The sequence below is a fragment of the Quercus robur genome, chromosome 5, assembly GCF_932294415.1.
Source record: "Quercus robur chromosome 5, dhQueRobu3.1, whole genome shotgun sequence".
Classification (NCBI taxonomy): domain Eukaryota; kingdom Viridiplantae; phylum Streptophyta; class Magnoliopsida; order Fagales; family Fagaceae; genus Quercus; species Quercus robur.
Window position 1 is genome coordinate 19,514,897 of NC_065538.1, and position 15,067 is coordinate 19,529,963.

The 15,067-nt window shown below is 34.2% G+C and overlaps 1 pseudogene; it reads right to left on the reverse strand.

The window, feature by feature from the left end:
- Positions 1-11,349: 11,349 nt before the first annotated feature.
- Positions 11,350-13,936, reverse strand: LOC126727949 (tRNAse Z TRZ4, mitochondrial-like; annotated as a pseudogene).
- Between the last annotated feature and the right edge of the window lie 1,131 nt (positions 13,937-15,067).

Below are 15,067 nucleotides of genomic sequence, written 5' to 3' on the forward strand. Positions count from 1 at the left end.
GACCAATTTGTGCTGCTACATTTTTTTACCTATCAAAAAAAAAAAAAAAAAAAAACTTGTGCTACTCCACAGTGCAGTAATTAGTAGAGAAGGTAGCACAGTACTCTGCTGTTCCCATTTTTTTTCTCCCCTCCTTGTGACTCATTCTATAAAGAAACACACAGAAAATTTCTATATGTATATTAAATGAGAAACTAGATGCTATACATAATGTGACCTCTGTTCCTTATATAAGAATCTGAGATGAGCCAGAAATGTAAAACAAGCTAAGTAACTCTTACACGTGTGCCTAACTAACCTCCACATTTTAAGCTTAACTAAACTACAAATCGTTTACCTCTATGTACTTTCAAACCTACTTGTAGCTTAGACAGAAAATACACTGCTGTACTATCTGATCCGCATATTTCAATCTTTAATGCTCCCCCTTAAGATGGAGGAACAAAAACATTGAGTATACCCATCTTGTTAAGTAAGGAAAGAAACTGATGTGTGCTAAGTGGCTTAGTGACCAAATCAGCTAGTTGATGTTTGGTAGGAACATGGAAAGTCTTGATTACATTGGCTTGTATCTTCTCTCTTACCAGGTGACAATCTATTTCGATGTGCTTAGTCCTCTCACGGAAAACTGGATTTGCGGCTATGTGCAAGGCTGCTTGACTATCACAGTAAAGAGAAACTGGTCTGAGATGTTGCACATGCAGATCCTTCAATGGAGCTAACAACCAAACAACTTCACAGGTAGTAACAGCCATAGCCCTGTATTCTGCTTCTGCAGAAGATCTAGAAACAGTTGTTCGTTTCCTAGTTCTCCAAGAAATCATTGAATCTCCTAAGAATACACAATATCCAGTAACTGACTTTCTTTTATCTGGGCAAGAAGCCCAATCTGAGTCAGTATAGGCTTTCAAATGTAGCTGTGAATCAGCTACAAAAAATAGACCTTGACCTAGTTTTCCTTTGAGATACTGCAGTACCCTTTGTGCTGCTTGAAGGTGAATCTTTCTAGGCTTGTCCGTAAACTGACTTAGTTTATGTACACTATAGGTGATGTCTGGTCTGGTTAGAGTAAAAAACAAGAGTTTACCAACCAATCTCCTATACATGGAAACATCCTTTAACAACTCACCTGTATACTTTGACAACTTGCAATTTTGATCCATAGGAAACTTTGCAGGTTTAGAAGCTAGCACACCAGTTTCTTCAAGTAACTCTAACGTATACTTCTTCTGACAAAGACGTATACCTTTAGCTGTTCTAGCAATTTCAAGTCCTAAAAAGAACTTTAGAGGTCCTAAATCCTTGAGCTTGATTTGATCATGCAAGTAATTCTTGAAACTGTTAGCAGCCGCAAGGTTGTTGCTAGCAACCAAAATATCATCCACATACATGAACAATAAGAATTGTCTGCCCTTGAACCCGTGTGAACAAAGAGTAATCTGATTTTGATCGTTCAAAACCTTATTCAAGTATAGCACTTGTTAGCTTAGCAAATCATTGCCTACTAGCTTGCTTCAAACCATGCAGTGATTTATTCAACTTGCAAACCTGTAACTCCCCCTTGCTAGCAACCTCAGGAACATATCCAAGTGGCAAACGCATATAAACCTCTTCAAAGAGATCACCATGCAGAAATGCATTGTTGACATCAAGTTGAATGATGTGTCAATCCTTAATAGCAGCTATAGCCAAGAGGGTCCTCACTGTGACAAACTTAGCAACAGGTGAGAAAGTTTCAAAATAGTCTAACCCTTCTTGTTGAGTAAAACCCTTAGCCACTAAATGAGCCTTATATCTCTCCATACTACCATATGCTTTCAGCTTAATTTTATACACCCATTTAGAACCAATTGCTGTCTTCCCTGGAGGCAAAGAGGTTACTGTAAGTATCATTGGCAGCTAAAGCCTGCAGTTCAGCTAGCATAGCCTCTTTCCATTCAGGAATTTGGGCAGCTTGGTTGTAATGAGTAGTTTCAATATCAGTGAGAAGAGCAATGCTGAAAGCTTTATGAGTTTGGGTAAGTTTAGAGTAGGATAAAGTATCAGATATAGGATAGGTTGCATCTGGAAAAACAGGAGCAGCACCCTGAGCAAGAGAACAATGGTAGTCTTGTAGGTATGAAGGAGAATTGTGTGATCTAGTGGATCAACAATGGGAGAAGGCGGTGGAAGAACAAGTTCTAGAGGAGTATCTGTAGGTTGGAACTGCAGAAAATCTGCAGAATTCTGATGTGGGATCACGAGCATCTGAGATGGTTGAATGATTAGGTGAAAGAGTTTTAGAAGCTAAATCAAGAACTTTATAGCCTTTAATACCAGCCAGATAACCAATGAAAACACAGGGCTTAGCCCTAGGATCAAATTTGGATTTGTTCTGTGGAAGAGTTGAAACAAAACATAAGGAACCAAAGGTTCTAAGATGAGTATAAGAGGGAATGTGTTTAAGCAGCTTTTCACAAGGACTTTTGTTGTGCAATAATGGAAAAGGCAGCCTAGTAATGAGGTAAACAGCAGGTAACACACACACGCCCCAAAAATGTAAAGGAAGATTGGATTGAACCTAAAGCTCTAGCAACCTGCAAAATATTCTGGTGCTTTCTCTCAACCACAGATTTTTGTTGAGGGTTTCCAACACAAGAAAACTGATGAAGAGTACCTTTGTTTTGGAAAAAATCTGGAAGTTTAAGTTCAGGAGCATTATCTGATCTAAAACATTTAATTTTGGTGTGGAATTGTGTTTCAATCATTGAAAAGAAGGCTGGTATGTGTATAGAAGACTCAGACTTTGATCTTAGAGATAATTCCAGGTTGTTCTAGTGCTATCATCCACTAAGTTAAGAAAATACTTATAACCTTCTAAGGTAGGTGTTGAAAAAGGTCTTCATGTATCACAATGAATGAGATCAAAAGCATTAGGAGCCACATGACTAGCATTAGGAAAAGGTAGTCTTTTCTGTTTAGCTAAAGGGCAAATAGAACAAGAAAACTGAACATCTTTATTCAAAGTAATTTGTGGAATACATTGAGAGAGCAATAGCTGTCTAGAAATGGAGGGATGTCCAAGTCTAGCATGCCATAGATGAACATTATGACACTTAATCTTGACAGAAGTAAGAGAATCAAAACAAGCAGATACAGATTCTGCAAAAGTCTTATTTTGACAAGTAACATTTGAAGCAATATCAATGGAAAAAGAAGGAAAAACAGTAGCACTTGTATCCAAAAGATACAAGTTTTCCTTTGCTCTACCAATCCATTCGTCTTCCATGGTTGAAGGCCCTGAATAAAGCAAAGGGTGTCCAGAAATATCAAACAATAAGGATTATTTCTAGTCAACTGACTTATTGAAATCAAGTTAAAAGAGAAGGTTGGGACACAAAGGACATTAAAAAGATTGAGAGTGGATGTTAACTGTATTGTCCCTATGTGAGTTACAACTGCCTTATGTCCATTGGGAAGATTGACAACAAGATTAACAATAGAAGTAATGGATGTAAAAAATGAAATTGAATGGACCATATGGTCAGTAGCTCCTGTGTGTAAGATCCAATCTTGAGATGAAACTAAGGAAGATCTTGTAAAATTAGCTGAAAACACCGAGTGTTCTAGAGAGTTAAAAGGGTTACCTGCCATGTGATGCAAGGCTGCAAAATTGAAGCTTGTGGGTCAAAAGCTGCAAAGGTAGAGGCTTGTGGATACGAATCAGTAGATTGAGTCACCGCATGAGCAATTTGTGGCCCAGCAGATGGGGCTAATGCCTGAGAAGACCGAGAATCAATAGAATTGGTCTCCATTTCAGAAAATTGTGAACTTAGCATGGCCACATGTTTCATGAGTTCTTGACATTGAGGCTGAGCCTGTGATAGTGCGAATTTGGGAATATCAGAGAAAGCTTGACCAGGAACCCCAGTAGCAGATTGATTAGGAACCATGGCTGCTGCAGCTTGATGTGGTTGACTTCCTCTTCCTTTATTCCTATGTCCAGGTGGTAAACCATGGACTCTATAGCACTTGTCAATTGTATGGCCTTTCAATCCGCAATGAGAACAAAATGGCTTGTCTTTGTTCTTGGAATTATATCCATAGCTAGCAGAACTCTCAGTTCTTGTGGCCAACAAAGCAGATTCCACAATTGTATTCATCTTCAACCCAACCGATCTTTGTTTTTCTTCCTGCTGAATTAAAGAAAAAACCTAGTTGATAGAAGGAATAGACTCTAGCAATAAAATTTGCCCTCTAACATTGGCAAAAGACTCATTTAGCCCCATGAGAAATTGAAGTACATATTCTTCTTGAAACAAGTCGTGAACTTTCATCATAGCAACACAAGGACAGTTAGGTAAAACTCTGTAACTCACTAATTCTTCCCACAAACACTTCAGTTTAGTGAAATATTCCCCAACATTAAGGTTTCCTTGTACATGGCAAGCTAAAGCTTTCTTCAATTCAAAAGTTAAGGACCATTTCTTTGAATGAACCTAAATTTCGATCCATCCAAGTTTCATGAGCTTTATCTGAATAAATCTCACTGCTAGCTATATCTGTAGAAAGTGCATTGATGATCCATGAGAAAACCAACCATGTCATTACACCTCCACCACGCTTGATACAATGGAGAATCAGGATCAGATGGCTCTGGAATTGAACCATTAACAAAACATAGCTTGTTCTTTGCTGATAAAGCCTTGGTCATTGATCTAGTCCACCATGGACAATTCTCTGTTGTGAGTGGTTTTGAAACCAAAACGATCCCCGGATTATCTGCACTAGGAGGAAAGTAAGGACTCGATGGTTTATAAATATCATCAGCAATTGAAGAAGATCGAGTTGGAGGAGCAGAATGAGAACTTGTATTCTCAGTAGAAGCCATGGAAATCTTTCAGCTAAGCAAGAACAAAAGCTTGGAAGGAGAAAAAAGAGAAAACAGAGAACAAAATACTTTTTGGAAAGCAAGAAAATCAAAGAGAAAGAAATTAGTTGCGGAAGGAGATTGTTGCTCTGATATCAGATAAAGAAACACACACAAAATCTAGAGAGAAAATTTCTATATGTATATTAAATGAAAAACTAGATAATATACATATTGTGACCTCTGTTCCTTATATAAGAATCTGAGATGAGCTGGAAATGTAAAACAAACTAAGTAACTCTTACACGTGTGCCTAACTAACCTCCACATTTTAAGCTTAACTAAACTACAAATCGTTTACCTCTATGTACTCACAAACCTACTTGTAGCTTAGACAGAAACTACACTGCTGTACATCAACTATCTGATCTGCATATTTCAATCTTTAATGCATTCTCTATTAATTTGATGGCTGATGCTTTAGCTTCTAAAAACTAGATCCTTGTACAGCAGTACAGTACATTTGTTTCTCTATTGACTTATGATTGTTTGGGCTATTGTAGAAATCTATAAACATAAATTTATTTCTAAATAATTTCTTCCAACCACGGCTGAGTTGATTTTACATTTGTTGTCTTTTGAGAATTGTATTATTTATCAAAACAATAGGTGTGTGCAGAGACGATGATTCCACCACTATTCTGCATTTTGTGGTGCAAAAAGGCAATGTTTAAACTAATTTTTTGTATTTGCCACTGCTTAATTGGCAGATACAACTGATTAGGTCAATCTAAGACAACATTTGTCTTGGAGATTTAATTAAGTTTCTTGATTGATATCTCTAATATAATATGATTTTTTTTCATCCTTTTTTACTTCGTTTCTCCATTATCTGAAGATATATTCTGCCACACTTCGTGCATTGGTCAATGGTCAGACCTCCATATGATGATGATGATCATATTAGTGATGAAGATGATGTTGAGAAAGAGCTTGATCTTGATGTAAGGAAAATGTCTATCACACCCAGGAACCCATTGAGTTAATGGATTTCGAATGGATTAGATGAACCTAGAGGAATGCCTGCAAGAATCAGACCCTCGACAAGTCCAGAGTCTTTGTGATGTCAAAGTCCTTTTTGTCTTTGACTCTGCTGGAAGAGATGAAAACAAAGTCTACCTTGCTTGTGCTGAACAGAAGAACATGCTTCTAAATATGACATATTATAGCTCAGTTAACCTCAAATGTGTGCTGCTCAGCTGACTGGAAGTAAAAGTTTAGCCAGCCATTACAATTTTGGGCTTTTTATTTGTGATCTATGACTTTTTCTTTTCTTCTACTGCGAAGAATTGTAAAATTAATTAAAGAAGCTGATTAGTACATGTCCGATATGAATTTTGAGTTGGTCCATATTGATTGTAATAGAAGAAATACAGAGGAGTGGATAACTTCATTGTGATGCATTGGATCTCCAGCTTGTACATTTTTTGTATTTATGATTAGATTTCTTCTTAGGTCTTTGGGGGCCTTTTTGACATGAGAGTTTGTGGAGCACTTTGTGCTTTACATGTGTCTGGCTTCCCTGGATTCGGGTCATGTTGTATATTTTGAGACACAGCTACAACTGTTTAGATTATAAGCGGCATTGTTATACATCTTTAGTCTTTAATTGCAGTGGGTGCTATCATCAGCTGGTGATGTTCTAGTCTTCTTGTGTACTGTTTTAACAGAATTACTGTCTTAGAAAATTGAACAACCCAACTTGTTGAAAGATTGGTAAAAGCATATAAGCCCAAAATTGAATTTGACAATCATGTTTACGAGAAGTTTGAAGTTTGAGAATAGGAGGTGTCTAAGTTAACCAAGAACTGACACATCCAAACATGAAGTGAATCAGCCTGGCATTCAAGTTAATTTTGTTAAATGTTAAAAAATAATAATAATAAATAAAAAAGAAGAAAAAGAAAAGGCTGAGAATGCTTTTAGTCAAACTGACATTTTCTAATTATAAATTGGGTAAGACAATTTCTAATTATAAATTGGATAAGGCTTGAGTCTAATGTTTAGTTGTACTGGATCAGTCAAGATATTGACATATATCCACTTTTGGACATGTGTCATCATCTTAATGAGTCAAACACAATTGGACACTAGATCCAAGCTAAGTCCTTACAAATGGGTGAGGCTTGGGTTTAGTATTTAGTTACGTTGGATTAGTTAGGTTAATGACACCTTATTTAACTTTTACATTTCACATACATTTGGTAATTGTGTACCATACAATAGCTAGGGTTATTTCACACAGTATCGGCATATGGGTTTCACAGGTATATGGGCCCTATCAATTGGGAAGCATTGCATGCATGTACTAACTGCAGGAGATGTGTATACTTTTATAGTTTTGCACTTTTGCTATCTCTCTAGTCACCAGACTCGCACAGAATCACCGACTGGCTATTGTTTCTATGTTCCAAGTTCCAACTACTACTTAATCACTGAGATCGTACAACAGTCATATTGTAATTTACAATAAGTATCGTAAATCAATTTTTATTATTATTTTATTTTAATTAATGTAACGTTTCATAAAATGGTACACAAACATGTTATAAAATGAATTTTGTTAATACTTTCATAGGGAGAATGTATCTAATGAAAATTGGTTTATGGAGCCCCCGTTGCATTGGTGGGCCCCACAAACTTGTGAGGACCCACATGTTATACAGGATGCTAATTTTATTACGGAGTATAAGAAAATGTGCATTTAATTCTCTATTAAACGATGTTTTTATATCTTCTTCCATCTCAAATTGTTGATATATTTCAAAATGTAGTCATTTTAAAAAAATTAAGAAATAAAATGTCAGTTTCTTTAAAACCTTTTCCTCTCTCTTCGTGTATATGTGTTAAAAATACTTAGTATTCTAAAAAAAAAATATTAAAAAAAATACTATTCTTTCTATAAAGTTTAAATTAATGAGGGTAATTTTGAAAACTTGTACATTTTTAATTGATAAACAATGCGTTAAATAATGTTTCCTTAAAAAGTTAGATTAATAAAAAAAACCAATAATTTGGGAGAAAGTTAGTACATTTTAAAAAAAAATTAAAGCAAAATTATGTACAAATATCAAGAATATCTCATGTGAGTGATGCAACCACAATATATTTGTAGTGAAAATACAATTTTGGTTCTTACATTTTCGTAATAGTCAATTTGATCCATATTATTTTTAACTTGTCATTAATTTGGTCTTACCGTTGACTCACTAATCAAAATTGACTTTAAGTTGAAAATAACATGAACCAAATTTATTACTATCAAAATGTAGGAACCAAATTAATTGTAACCCTAAAATGTAAGGATCAAAATGATATTTGTTGTTATGTTTGCATGTGCAAACCAAATTAATAAATTATTGATAAATGTTTCTCATTTTGAAAAATGTGCATTACGAATTTACAAATCAAAATATTTATTATTTCGTAACTTATAAGAGACTTATTAACAAGATATATATAATCAAAATTAACTGTAAGTTGAAAATAACATGGATCAAATTTACTGCTATCAAAATACAATAACCAAATTGATAGTAACCCTAAAATGTAAGGTCTAAAATGATATTTTTTTATTATATTTGTATGTGCAAACCAATAAACTATTGATAAATGTTTTCATTTTGAAAAATGTTTGTTGCGAATTTACATCTCATAATAAATATTTATTATTTCCTAACTATAAGAGACTTATTAACAAGATATATATATATATATATATATATATATATCCTACAAGAGATGGGTTCAAGTTACACCTGGTGTAACGTGTAACTCTAAAGAGTTACACATTTTTTTAAACCATTGGATTTAAGTAGCTCTAACGGTAAAAAAAGACACTCATTAATGATAATATTTAGATTAGGATTTCATTAATTATTCTTTATTTATTACATTCCATACCTATCTCTAAACCTAAAAAAAAAGTATACGTCTCTCTCTCTTTCTCCTCCACTATTGGTTTCTCTCTCTTTCTTTCTCCTTCACTGCTCTTCCACCTCCATGGCCAGGTTGCCGGCAGAAAGAAAAAAAAAAAAAAGCTGCAGCCACTAGACGCACAATTGGAATTTCTAATCACCAGATTCACCACACTTTGCTTGGGCCTTTGGTTTATTTAAAAGGAACTGATAATTTCACATATTTTGTAGCCTATAAGGCCCATACGCGACTGAACTAGTGCTCCATATATGATTATTGGAATGTAAACTCGTCCACTACAAAATTTTGAAGATGATCAGTACTAATGCGAATACCGCAATACCAAGTTACTAACTAAATTGACTAACATTTTCACCAAAAAAAAAAAAAAAACTAAATTGACTAACATATTGGTCCATAAAATTTTTCTCCTGCATGTGCTTTTGCTATGTTTCCTTTTGTAATTAAGCAAAATTGAAAAGAATATCCAGAGCCTAGACCAGTAGTTTTTGCTTGTTAGGTGACAGATCCACCAAGTCCTTTTCAGTGTAACACTAAATTAAGTCGTTATTTGAGTTGTTATACTAGATATGTCACACTTTCCCAACCTTTTTATTTTTATTTTTTGGGTTGTTGAAGTCTGAATTCTGAACAAACAAATATAAGAACAAAACCTTTTGGGGGAATAATACATTTAATAATAAGGTTTAACTTTTTATTAGATGGACCATAAAATACATTTAATAATAGGGTTTTATTTTTTATTTGTTCATGTTGATGAGGCAAGGAGCATGCTGGTGAGATTGGAATTAAGAGAAAGGCAGTGGAATTGATTTGGGGAAAATCAATGGAGGAGAAAGAGAGAGAAGAGAAAAATGTGAATCATGGAGGAGAGAGAAAAAAACATAGACCATTTTTTTGGGTTTAGAGATAGGTATAGAATGCAATAAATAAGGGATAATTAATGAAATACTAATCAGAATATTAATATTAATGAGTGTATTTTTTGACCGTTGGATTTACTTAAATCCAATGGTTTAGAAAAGGTGTAACTCTTTAGAGTTACACCAGGTATAACTTGAACCCATCTCATCCTACAAATGATTAATTTGATTATTACTGCAGTTATTTTTAATAAAATTAATGGTCCAAATTTTGCAGGCAGAGAGAAGCAAAAAGCACTGTTAGACACATTATTTATTGGGCTGAACTGTATGGTCCAATAAATTTGTATTGAAAACAAGTGCCACAAAATATTGAACTCAAATAAAAACACAAATATTAGCAAAAACCCCAATTTAAACGTATATATCGTCCAATACATCAAATTAATTTGACACAATACGATCTATATGATACACATATATATGTGTTATACGATTCGTAAGCATATTCAATATAGACGATACAATATTTTTTGGCTCAATTCAGCACATATTTAATGATAAGAATCACCATTGTGTCCAATACTAACAACTTTACTCATACTTATAAACAAGCCACCTTCTTGCATAACCTACGGTTTAGTTTCATGAAGATAGGCTTTCATTTTTTTTTTTTTTTTTCCCTTGGAATTCCTGTAGCCAATGATTTCCCGAGAAAGTACATTTATACTTCTTAATTACTATTGTTATTTTTTTTTTTTTGCATCTTAGGGTTTCAAGCATATATGCAACATTTAATCAATCCTTAAAAAAAAATTTCTCACATAAGATAATTTCCTTTGAAGATTAGCCTTCCCAGGGAAAATAACAGACAGTACACTATTTTGATTATTAGACTCCATTTTGATTGTGATGCTTGGAGACTATAGATGGTATGACATCATAAACCTTCAAAGATAAATCTTAGCACACCTAAATTTAATTGTTTTTTCCTCTCTAGAAAATTACTCTATCAAAAAAAATTTTCACATGGTAGACTAAAACACATTTTCTTACACTTACAATAAAAGTACAACACATTTTCCTACACTATTAGTAAACCTCATATTTGATATTTCAGTTTATTATACAAATGGAATCTTTGGTGGTTGCTAAGAGTCTTATGATTTAATGATATTATCCAGTTCTCTCCACGAAGAACACGGATTTAATCTCCCTACCCCACAAATTGTCAAGGGAAAAAGAAAAAAAAGAAATCCCTGATTACTAGAGTTTTAAATGCAATCCTAAACAAGTGTGGTCTTCACTTGAGAAGAGTAAGAAAAGAGGAATATTGTAACATTGCCTCAATCATGAAATATAGTTGGTATCCTTATTTGTTATATAGGTCAAGCAATTGGCTAAAGAGAAGTCCACAGCATATATGTTAAAAAAAATTAATTGAGTTTGGATCCTAAACGGAAGGGATCCAGCTGAAAATGTATACATAATCAATGTATAGACAAAATAAAATAAAAAAATAAAAAATAAAAAAGTATAGAAATCCCACTCAATTGGAGAAATTGGGATCAAAGATAGTTCACACCACCCCCCCCCCCCCCAAAAAAAAAAAAAAAAAAGGAAAAAAGAAGAAGCAAATTATTGAAAGAAAATATGTAAGCCAATTTCATAATAATTGAGAATTTATTGTTATGAACCAATATGTACAGCCTCTACAGCATCATCTACAATATCATCAGACTCATCAACTATCATCTCATTTTTAAAAAGCAGTTTTAAGTATGGAAGAACCTTTGGAAGTACTGGCAAATCTGCTATATTAACATATTAACACTCATCATGTCAAATGCAATGCAAGTCTTATGCATGTGTCTCATCAAATATTGGAATTTTTGGATATCTCTGGCTGAAGTGGGTAAGGATAATGCGGTACACCCCAGCAGAGTCCCCAACTTCTATTGCTTCCATTGTTGTGCTATGGTTTCTTGCTATAGCCTCATCCACCATGCCATCCTCAAAAGTAGCCTGCAACATTGACAAGGACAATTAGTCAATTACAGTCTATAACAATAATTTTACCTTGAACATGCTGATTAATAATTCAACACCTACAAGAAAAGTCAAAACAAGCATGAAAAAGTTACACATTCATCTGATTTGCCACTGAACAGTGTATAAACGACTTCATCTATAATGGAAGTATAATTATACCATGCTTCAAAATGCACCTTGTCTGGGATTTTTTTAATAAGTAAAATGTACCATACATGGGAATTTGATTTAGAATTTATATCTGATTGGACCGTGCCTGCTTGGCAACAGTTTTTTCTTTTAATTTTTTTAGCTTAATTGCTTATGGATAGCTTTTTAAAGTATCACTTCTTCTGGGTACAACTATAACTTACTTTCAAAAAAAATAAGCAAATAAGCTTTTAGCAAAAAAGTTACATCCAACCGCATTGAAATAATTTAATTTTAATCCTTTTCATCAATACATTGCCACTGAACATCTTGGAGCAGACCCATAAAAAATAGTATAAAATAAATAAAAAGAAGGAAAAGGGAGAGATAAGGAGGGGGAGGGGGGAAGAGAGAGAGAAACAAAGCATCTTCTCAGGACCTTTCAAACAATTATAATCATAAATATCATTAAATTTTATTCAATATTATTCTAATTTTATTTTTGAAGCTTCAACATATCTTTTATTTTTTTATAATTCAATAGTTACAATAAGAGGGACAAGGGGATTTAAACCTTGATTCTCCTAGTAAAGGAGGGTAGGTTATTGCCACTAAGCTACAAGACTATAGGCAAAAAGGGAAGAAAATTGGTGTATAACAATCTCAGATTGCATCATGTTATCGAGGGAAGAAAACAATTTCTGTAAACTATAATGATAAACCGGGAAAAAAATCAGTGATAACTTGCCTCATGTATAAGAACTGTTGCACCATGGGATGCTTCTATCAATTCTGGGCAGGGCCTGGTGTCGCCTGAGTACACAATCTTCCACCCTGGTATCACTTTTCCAACGCTATTGATTCTCTTTGCTGCCTTCAATGCAACACCAAATGCCTGTGGACAGTGCACGACGGGAAAACTAACCAAGGCCTCTAAACCAGCTTCCCTTAGTGCTTTCTTCAAGGTCTTCAGGATTGGCAAAGCCATCCTATTATCAACTGGACTACCTGGTCTCTTCCAATAGCTCTGCATTTGGGATCCTCTAGCAAACAGAGTACAATCAATGTTCTGTCCTGTTGGGCCATCTAAAATTTTATTGGTCATATCCTCAACCATGGCTCTTCAACAAAAACTTTACTATCTTGCAAGGAAGTTATCTCCTCTGTCTCTCTGGACCCGTGCCAGAACTGACTGACACATTGGGCAGCATCTACAATCTCTGGAATCTCTGTCACTAACTCATCAATGATTTCTGTGGGAGTCGCTGAATTTGGAATACCAGATCTATCCAACCCAAGGTGCTCATAAGGACGCAAAGTGAACTGTTCAACATACAGAAGAAAAAATGCCATCATTATATGGCGTGCGTCTATAAAAGATCAGAAAAATCAAGAGCCTCATAATATATCTTTAACGCATGCCTTCTGGAACCCACCATGATATTTTCGCGATCTGACTTCACTGAATTTCCGAGTTGCAGTTCACGATACTTTGGGTCAGGTTTAAGACCAAGAGACATAGATTTGGCTGGGTCAAATTTCCCCTTAATCTCAGGCAATTCACAGACATATCACCAGGCTTCATTATAGACCCTGTTTTTCCATTTGGATCCATTCTCACATCTAGACCCCTTTCTGAAGGATTCTGCATGACAGGTTCTTCATTCAAGTGTGGAGACCCATCCAAGCAACTTGGTCGTAGGAGAATGGCTGATATCTTGACAACCTCATCATCAATGAGAACAATGGGTTCCTGAAACTGACTTGAATCAGGCATAGAAGCAGTATCAGAACTTAACATGGGCCCAAAGCTTCGAGTGTGAACCATGGCAGCATTTGGGATGAAAGACTTCATGGCATCAACTAGATACTTAAGATCTGATGGACCCCAAACATTGACCTTCAAAACAACAGAAACTCTTATTAGAAATAATATAAGATAGAATTGCAAATCAACATTTTACAAATTAACTGGAGAGACAATATATATATATATATATATATTTTTTGATCTGATACTCACAGACATTCCTTCGTCTCCCATGCCAGCCAAAGTCAATAGTAAACCTGTGGAGTTAAATTGAGCAATTCAGTGGCCTGAAGAACTCTCACTTGAATTACTATTCAGACATTTAGACACACTACAGATGTTTATATACTACAAACTAAAACATTTTCTTTGGTTATAATCCGAAATTGAAATACAGTTAATGATCACAGAGACATCATTGCTGATCTATCAAGATACAAACCTGGAAGACCACGCGCAGTCTCTGAGCAGACTCGAGAGAGAAATATGTGATCTATCTGAAGAAAGATACAAAACATTAATGTCTTCCCACATGCAGGAAATATCTGATTTATCATTTTTATTAACAGAAGTTGGAAAAAAAACTTTATATATATGTATTTACACAGTAAAGAGTGAAGTTTCCAGACATCTCATACCTTTGATAACTTAATCTAATGCTCTGTGCAAAATCGTTGCAATCCCTGCAATGAGAATAATAAATTAAGATAAATAAACAAATAAATAAATTCCATAGGTTTATACAAGTTTTTTTTTTTTTTGGGGGGGGGGGGGGGGGGTGGGGGGGGGACTATGCCTTGAATTAGATATGAGCATCAAATTAAGTTCAGTTTCATTTCTAAATTTTGATTAAAAAATAAAAATTCAGTTTCAATAAACACTCGACAATGACAAACCAGTATTTTAGAATCCACGTGTTCATCTTAGATTAGACTCTAATTGAATTCCAATTTGAAATCTAACTGGATTTTCTCTCAACTTCACCTATTAATATATATATAGATATTGATTAGTTTCAAATTCCTTTAACTCTTTGTTAATAGAGTTTTAGTTGGAATATAATTTATAATTTCTTAAAATTTTAAAAACAAAGTTTTACTTTACCTAATTCATATAATATAAGATAAATAAAATTATAGTTAGAGTAGAATTTTATAAATTCTTGAGGGATCAACATTATAGTTTTGCCAATGAGTTAACTCTGAGATGACAAGGGAACTAATATATGTAACTTAAAGCAGTCACATCAATCTCAATATTCGTATTCAATATGCTCATTAGTTTAAATCAAAAAAAAAAAAAAAAAAAAAACTCAAACCTTTTTCCGTTTTTAGCTACTTCATATTCTCAAGTACATACACTAGG